General features: G+C 36.5%; 1 protein-coding gene across 1 annotated transcript in view; it reads left to right on the top strand.

Moving 5' to 3' along the window:
• PRKAR2B (protein kinase, cAMP-dependent, regulatory, type II, beta) overlaps positions 1-9,459 on the top strand; it is a 98,013-nt gene that overhangs the window by 1,462 nt on the left and 87,092 nt on the right. The window lies entirely within an intron of this gene.

Here is a 9,459-nt window from a genome sequence, read left to right as displayed (position 1 = left end):
GGGCCGGTGAGGCGGCGGGGAGCCGGCGGCGTGAGGAGCGTGCTGGCCGCGGCGGCTGGAGCGGGAACGCGAAGAGGCGGCCCCCGCGGTTGCACCGCGGGCAGCTCCCCGGCTTGCGAACAAGGGAGCCCACCGGAGGGTTCCCCTCTCCCGCCGCGAACTTTAACCTCCGGGCTTTTTTGCCTTTTGTTCGGCAGTGCGCAGGTAGCGCCAGAGTCTGCAGCTGTACCGCTTAGAGCCTATAGGCCTGTAACAGTCTTAACAGAAGAGCTATAGGTTTCCTTTTTGTAAGAGCACGAGAGCGCAGATCTACGTTTTGTAATTAGTACAAGGGTACGTCTGCCTTGGAAAACACCTCTCACGGGCATGTTACTGTATTCAGGCACTCGATTAAGCATTTTACATAGATGTACATAGACGCGTTTCAAAAAGTAGAGCGCGACTTAAAACGTAATTTCTTCTTGAAAGCCAGGGTGAAATTTTTTGCATGGTAGAAGGGCCTGCGGAGCAAGCACAGCTGTGAAGACAGCAAAGAACGTATGCGGTGTCTTTGTGTTTGAGGGTAACACCTATCTGCAAACAGCTAATGATACCTTACCTTTGTGTGGCCAACAGGCTTTATTTAGGAATGATGTCAATCCATCAGCTGGTCTGATTTACGGGACGAGTAGTCGCTGTCTCTGATGGGTGTGTAGCGCTTCGTCTTTGTGTCATGAGCAGGCTAACCGAAGGGTCAGTCAGTATGGTTGGATGCTGAGAGGCCAGTCAATAAGGTTAGATGGAGAAGAGAAAGCATCCAAACATCTTCATCATTAGCTTATTTTTTTTTGAGAACAGCTTGAAATTGAAGTATATCTCATCAGATCATTGAAGCATTCATCCCTCCAGGTCATGCTGGAGGTAGATTTACTTAAGAGTACAGAAGCCAGCTGTTTGTTAGATGACTATCAGCGCAGTTTTTAAAATAATGCCCTATGTGCGTTTTATCGGGAAAAAATGTCGATGTTTAAGAACTGGGTAAGTTTTCTAAATGCTTTATGTTACACTGCAAGACAGTCGCCATTCTTTTCATCTGTTCTTTGCAGCTATACCACGTGTATTTAATGAGAACTGGAATCTGTCAATCAGGTTCTGCAGATTTATGTGGTAATTTTGAACTCTAATGCTGATTATGTGAGATTAGCAAATTTCCAGATTTTTACTGTCTTTGAAAACTGGAAATTTGCTGTCTTTGAAAACTGAAATGGTAATGTGGAAGAACAAAATTGCTATCTTAATTCACTAACACTAGCCATGGTTTTCAAACACGAGTTATTATAACACTCAACAGACTCATTGGTGAATGGAGAACTGAAATGTTGCATGGAGGGAAGTACAGAAATGCAGCTTGATTTATTTGCATGTCTGTGTTACATATGTAAAACTTTACAGTGTGTTTTGAGAGCTTTCTAAGGTTTTCTAATGAATACCTGTAATCAAGATTCTCTTGATATTCTTTTTGTTGTGATCATGAAACAGGAAAGCTATTATTGTCAATGTTCTCATTAAGGGACATGCCAGAATGACTTAGTTTAACTCATTTATGCATTTGACATAAACCCTTTAAAATATCACATTTTTAAGCCTAATGTATAAGTTTAATTGTATTATGGCTTGTAATTTCTGTCAGTTGGAATAACTAATAATTAAAAGTAACAAAAATGGAAATATTTGTGAAAGCATGTGGAAGGTGAATAATAAGTAAGTTATAGTAAATGATTACTAATGGTGTCCTTGTGGATGTGTGCATTGTGCAGGAGTGTGTATTTTAAATTCAAATTTTACGTCTGCCCTGAATATGTGTTCTTTTGAGGGAACAACAATGCATCCACTCAGCCTTTTGTTAATAACTGGTGGCAAAAAGACTTGTATTCAAATAATTGTTTAATGGGTTTAAATATGAATTTAAAAGCATATTTCTTTTGGGCTTTTGTTTTCTGTTTCTAATAAGTAGCAACACTTGAACTTAAGTTGGAGGGAAAGTTTTTTTTTTTTTTTCATTTTTTTCTTTTGCCTTTATGAATAATCAAAGTGCTTCAGTATAGTCAATTTGTCCTGTTTGTATATTGCTTTCATGTAGAAGAGGAAAACAAATTGGAAAAGTTTATAAGCAAATGTAAAATGAAAACCTCTGGGAAGGAGTGCAGACCTGGTAGTGGTATCTTTTCTGTGTTAAAGCAGTACACTTGAAATGTCAAGCTGACAGTATTCCTTAATTCAAACAGGACATTATTGAGAGCTCATTGTAAATGTTATTGGCTCCAACCTTTTAAAATTTTTTTTCCCCAGCACATGTTTCTAAATACCTACAAGCACTGCAGCTGAACTCTTTGTCAGTATTAGTTTTGTCCTTGAAATGCATTTTGGAAGGTACATCAGCATTATCCTGTTTCAGAAATGATGAGCTGAGGCATAAGCTGTGTTTAAAAGAAAAAAACCCTATACTCAGGATTAAGAGTCATATGTGAACCATGAATTAAACTTTATTGCAGTCCTCTGCTGTGTCCATTACATCAGTTGCAGAAATCAAATAAAGGTAAAGCAGTTACCTTGTCTGGAGGGAGAACTTTGTTCTATTGGTGTCATAGTTCTGAATTGGCACCTGGACTTAAGGTGACCTTCTGAAATGACATTCTTTAGTTTCAGAGCATTTAGATTATCCCCTTCTGAACACACAGCTTAATTTGGGAATGATTTTTAGGCCTTCTAGTTTTTGGTTCTTTTTTTTTTTTTTTTTTTTTTTTAAATATATTAAGTTGTCCTACACGGGTGTATTAGTATTAATCAGTGATGACAACTAATTCCTACTAATACTAATAGTAGTTACTAAATTGAATAGGACATACACATAAAAATGAGGCTCTTTTTAGAGGAATGTGCTAACTTTTTGGAGGTTTGAAGAGTATACTAAAATTTATTATATTGTGTCTGCAAAATTTGAAAATCCTCAGTAAGTTATTTATTCTTTTACAAACAACTATACTTTTCTCTTTACCGCTTAAGTGTCGATGTGTAACTTATTTTGATGGGTAATAGCCCATGTAATTTGTAACAATTGTTTTTAAATATTTGCCATAGCTAAAAAATCATATTTCATCTAGCCTTAATAGGAATTAGTAGAGATGTTCTTAGAGGTAACATTGCTGTTCTTTAAACTCAAAAATTGCAATGCTGCATGTACCATTTGGCATCACGTAGCCTCTGTTTACTTTGTTTTTCTTTTGTTTTACTTTGTTTTGTTTTGGTGTTTTTTCTCAGATAGTGATGTATTGTAACAAGAAAATACTACAGCTGTCCCTCTCCTCCCCCGTGTGCTTCTGTCAGTGTGGTGGTTGCTTTGAGTTCCTTCCTTGAAAACTTGAGCTAGAAAAAGCAAGTATATATCTCAGCTTTACTCGCTGATTATGCTCAAATAATATGATATCACTGCTTAGGTAAAACATATGTATTCTAGCTTACAATGTCAATGTTAAAGGTTTGTCTTTATTTTAGTTCCTTTATTCAGTCTGCATTGCTTTACATACATACTGTAACTACAAATTTTGAAATAATAGGTAAATTGTAGAAACCAGAGCATCGGAGAAAACTGTACACAACCACATTCATACCAGCTTTGTGAAGATGAACAGAACTGATGAAGTACCGTTTAACTTACTTGCAGTTTTCTTCCTGAAATTAAACAAAACCAGAAAGCACTGAACAGTTCGTAATCTTCCTGCGGGTCTGTTGTGCAATGATAATGGGTAGATCAGAGCAGTGGAAGGGGTCAGTAAGAGCAAGGGGGCAATATAAAAATGTGTATAGGTTGTAGTAGGATATTGTTAGATCAGGGACCATATAGAAAAATGTGAATTTCTTAGAAATGTGTGTATTCAAATTAAAATCTGGGTTACGATGGGTGGTGGCTGAAAGCATTGCTATCTAATACGTGCTTAGCCAATGTTAGGAATGAAGTTTTAATAATTTCTACAGTTACTCCTCTGAAGTACAAAAAAGAAATAAAGCATTATTTGTGCAGTTATAATGACAAACCTAATCGGACCCAGGCTGGAGCAGCCTTACTGTGGATGCAATTTAGAAAAGAGAAGTTTCCAGTTACAGGCGAGTCCCTTGAGAGCATGTGAGCATGGCATTGTTGGTACACTCCTTGGCAAGGCTTTGGGCTATACCTCCTTGCACTTTTCCGGACTGTGTCTGCTGTGGTTCAGAGCATAGCGTGTGTAAGAGACCATTCAGGATAGGTGTTTGGGAAGAAGACAGTTTCTGGGAGGGAAGAAAATTCTAGCCATGTGGATGGGTGCCTTGCTGGTTCAGTGGGCCTTGGTGGTCAGGGGATGGCTACTGGCCGCTCTTATCTAATAGTATACGCAGTCATAAAACCACAAAGCTTTCAATCCTTGCTGTAAATCCTTAGAATAAGAGAGCTTTTTGAAATAATGGTTTCCGGTATTTTTGACAGGAGCAAACTAAAATATTTTCTTTCTGCTAACAGTTACTTTAGAAAGCAAACCTTGGGTTTTTTTTCTTTTCTTTTTTTTTTTTTTTTAATCCCTTAATCTGACCCAGGTATTTTATTCAGGTTGGGAGAATTGCAGTTCAAAAACTTAGTTTGACAAAATTATAAGCAACCAGAAATTTGAACTTGCAATGGGTAGCATTTAGTAGCCTTTACAGTAAGGACTATGGTTCCCTCTCAGAACTGTATATATGTACATATATGTTTATCCCTGCTCAAAACAAAAGCATGCATGAGTGAGGGTGTCTCTGCTGGCTATTATTTTGTTAAAGTTTGTGTCTGTGCATTTAAGAGAAGCAGGAGAAAATTCCAAAGACTTAAGGACAGAAAAGTAGTAGAACTATATCAATCAAAAACATTTGAATTTATCTCCAGCTTCTTTTTCTCTAAAGAAACAATTTGAAACTGATTTTGTCTGACTGCTCAGGTCAAATAAGGGGAACAGCATTAATTCAGAAAGTATAGGAAGACATAAAATTTTGTTGACATGAGTTTGTAATGATTGCATTATGAATGATAAGGTATAAACAGTGTCAGTACTAACATTTGCACACAAGCACTCTGTTTCTTGCACGTATCATGTCTGTTTTAAAGGAAAACTGGCTTCCTTAAGAATGCTCTAGGAGTTTTGTGTCACTTGCTGACACTTGGGTTCAGTTTCCCAAAGAAACCTTACATTTTTTGTTCCCCGGGTTTACTCCTTTTTATGCATTTACATGAATGGAAAACCAATTACTTTTGTTTGTTTGTTTGTTTTAGTGAACAGAGTAAAGATGTATCCATGGACACTAAAAAAGTGCCCGTTTTTAGAATGTACTCCTACTGAAGTTATAAAAAACATAATGGCTTAGTGTTTGTAACCTGCACAGAGGTGTTTCAAGCATCTGTCAGTAAGTTAAGCTTGGTTTAATACATATATATCTCACGGTTTATCCTCAATCAGTTATGTAAAAGTATTGCATTCTGTTCTCTAGTTCTGTCCATTGAGAACCCTCAGTCTGAGGGAAATCTACCTTAAATAGTCAAACCTCTGCAGACTTATTGGCCTTAGCTGCTCCTGTAAATCTGGAACATATGGCTTGAAAATCGCACATTTAGGTCACAAGGTACAGATTAATCAAGGTAAGGGCTGCTGCCCCGCTTCTGGTTTTCCAGTATCAAAGATGACCTCTACATTGGGAAATTTCATTTGCTGGGACAGTGATGAAAGAAACAAGAAGGCAACATGGAAGGCAGGACATAGAGGTGGAAAAGGAGTCCATGTGTGGTAAGGAATATGTAAAGGTAAAAGCAAGAGGAAGGAGGAGGGACAGAACTGAAGTAAGGGGAGGGAGATGAAAGAATAGAGAACACATGTGAGAGAGAGCATGTTAAATTCTCTGCTCTTATTTTCTCTACCCAGATATAGCCCTGCTCTCCTCATGTATACCTCCCAAATTTATGTCCTGAATTTTCTGTTGAAATTCTGTTAGGTTTATAAATGTATTTCAGAAGAGCATAAATGCAAACTTAAACTAAAATTAGTGGTCAATGCATTGTATGAATGTGAACTTTGTCATCTGATGCTGAGAGATCTTTTAAATATTTTGACGTGGTCATCTGTCATACTACCACGTCCGGAGACTCATAACACTTACATTCTAATGAACGTGTATTCTAATGAAAGCTTCAGTGTGAGTTTTTCATGAAGAATCCAGATTGTTATCAACCATTTTCTGTTTCAAAAAATAACAGTAGTGGTCATCATCAAGAAAGTCAGTAGGCGCGTGGGTACAGCTGCAGTCTTCACAGAGAGTTAAGATGGTTTTCGTGCTGATGGAAAAAGGAAATATTGAATAGTAGATAATATGCACTTTGTGAAATGCCCCTTCCTTTAGTGGTTAATAAAAATCTGGTTATTTCACCAACTATTATTTTAATGGGAATGCCTTAAAGTCATGCTATAGAAAAACTATTCCCACTCTGGTTTTGAGCTCTTCTTTTGAGCTTCAAGTGAGTGTACTTTTAGAGAAGTTCTGTGCTTTAAAAAGGTGAGTGATTTTTAAAAAGTGAATGAAGGAGGGAGAAGGCTTTCACAAAAAGAGCCATTTAAAATGGCTGAGTACTCTGTGCTGCTGGAATAGGTCTTGACGTACATGAATTAGAAGAAAAAGAGGTGATCTTACTAGGGATGATACATTTATCACATAGTCTTTTTTTGTACTGTAGGTTCTTATATGGATGTGGGTGCATAAAAGATGAAGCCCATGTATGCATCAATTACTATGTGCTAAGCAAATCTGTTAAAAGAAATATGCACATCTATAAGTAGAGATTATTACCATAAACATCCATCAATTATGGTATTGTTTGAAAGCAGTCTTATGAGAATTCTAAAGGAAATATATACTTTTTTTTTTTCCTTTTCTTTGGGACATTGGATGATGACACAGATAACTCTAGATAGCTTTATGTAGAGGCTTTATACTTATCCTTTCAGGGTAACCCTTTCACTTGCTGGGTAGGAATGATAACCTGTTTACTACATGGAACTGAACAGAAGGTTCTTACTGTGAATTTTGATCATGACAAGTAATTAGAAACTTTGTTTTTTATTCTGTAAAGAAAAAGATTAAATAAGTTTTTGTTCTGTAGATCAGTTCACAGTCATAGTACTAAACAAGATGTTGAGGAGGGTGAAGTTTGGCTTTGAGTGTCCTTTGTTTTCTCTTCTTTTTTTACTTTTCTGATTGACTGGTGTTATTACATTTTTCCTTGAAGAAAGGCTTCATGTTTGTCAATTCTATTTTTCATTTAAAAACTTGAAGGGCTCTATTCAAGTTTTGTGCATTTGGTGATAAAAATAGCAGTAGTACTCACACAGAATTTCTATTTGCAGTCTCTAGGCAGTGTAATACATGAATCCAGATTTAAATTGATAATGCAAGTAACCTAGAAGACATACAGTTTTGGGGCTACATCAAAAAGATTATGTTAATCGAATCTCCAGTGCCTCATTCAGCATTTTAAATGATACCATGTCACAGAAAAAAGTGTGAGATCTGAAATGAAGGGTGATATATATAGGCAAGGGTGTCTGAAGTGCATGGGAGTAAAATGCAGGTTGTAGGCACAAGGTATCCACAGAGTAAACTCAACAGCCATATGGCAGTTTGCCACCCTTTCCATAAAAGGCATCCTTTTAGCATTGCTGCTCAGAAAAATAATTTACAAGCCACAGATAAAATGAGGAAATGATAAGGAATGAAACAGTACAAAAATCCAAGTTTTAATTTAGTCAGCCTTATCTTATTGTACTGTAACACCCTGGATAATGGAAGGTAGAGTGGTAAAAAACATGCTGTAACAATAGAAAGTGTTTTTTACTTGTATGTTTGCTTTTTAAATTGCTCTGCTTAGTGATATTAATATTAAGAAAAAAATCATCAGAGCAAGAATTTAAAGCTGAGAGCTTGAGCCGGTAAAAGCTGATAGTGAGAATAGCTTTCTTACACATACTGTTCCAGTTATTTGACTAAAGTGTTTTTTGTAAAGCTGGGCTAAAAAGGCCAATTAGTAAATATTATGAAGACTTCCTTAATGGAGGGACTAGAAAATTGCTGTATAAAATAGATTTTGAAAGGAGGAGAAGTAACATGATCTTTCCTGCTCAGAGTTGTTCCAGATACCATCCTGCTTGTATAAAAGATCTTTATAATAGCATCAATCCCTTCTGAATCCCTATGATGCAGATGTAAAATGTGTTTTTATAAATAGTGAGAGTCTCCTCATGGTATAAATTTTTAGCAGACATGTCTATTGTAAAACATACCAGATAGGAAGCAAAGAAATCCTTGCCCAACACTGGAAAGAAAACATTCCTTCCAAAGCCTCAATATAGACTATAAATAAAAGATGTACAGAATCCTCAGTGTTGGGATGAATGCAAGCTGGAACCAAGTGTAAACATTCAGACTTGCTAGCCTGAGAGCACAGGCTAAAGGTTTAGCGTGTTTTCCCATTCTGATTTTAATGATAGGTTTGTAATGCTAGTGTGAAAAATACAATCCATTGCCATGAGTTATAAGGCATTTGTATCTGTTGTAAGGTATGAATTAACTTGAACTCAAGCTGTCCATGACAGCATTGTTGCAGCCTTTTTTTGGATGATCCCACAAATGAGTATATATTGTCACTGCACTGATCTGGTCCTTCTAATTTGTTTCTCCTTACTTTCACCACTGAACTTGTTCCCTTTTAGATCCTCTCTTTGAAGCTGTTACACTTCTTTTCATTGATTCTTAATGAACTCCTTCGTTAGGCCAGTAATTGCCTTTGGTAAAAAGAGCAGACTAAGGTCACAAGACCTTGAAATAGGTGTTGATAAAGAAATTTTTAAGTTTTGCTTTTTAAGGTTTTGCAAATGAATGTCTGCAAGCTAATAAGTATGTTTAAATGCTCTTCCTGGATTAACGATGGTTAAGAGCTTTAATGACGAAAACTTTGTCTAATGGAGAGCTGGGGTTGTCCTGAGATTTCTTGTTCTCTTTCAAAACAATGTTTGTGATACTCATCACACTTATAGTCAGAAACAATTAAAACATGTACTGTAGACATAGGTTAAAATTTTCGTAAGGCTTTGAAAACAATGTTTTCTACCATTCTAATAAAACCATTTTTCATCATGAATGAGTTTTGAAAAATGTATGTTCTCAGTAATAGATGCTGTTAAACATTAGAGGGACAGATTTTTAAATTTTTTTTCGGTTATGCCTAATTTCTGTTGAAATTGAGGAGTTAAGATCCAGTACCCTTATAGATCTACTTCTTCATGAGTCACTTTAGTACTAGACCCAGTCATCATTTTATCTTTAGTTCTGTTTGTGTCGTGCTCCCCCTCTCTTTCCCCTCTCTTTCCCCTCTCT

This window comes from Haliaeetus leucocephalus, unplaced genomic scaffold (assembly GCF_000737465.1).
Source record: "Haliaeetus leucocephalus isolate CR32 unplaced genomic scaffold, Haliaeetus_leucocephalus-4.0 Scaffold751, whole genome shotgun sequence".
Classification (NCBI taxonomy): Eukaryota; Metazoa; Chordata; class Aves; order Accipitriformes; family Accipitridae; genus Haliaeetus; species Haliaeetus leucocephalus.
This window is presented reverse-complemented; position numbering and strand designations above follow the sequence as displayed.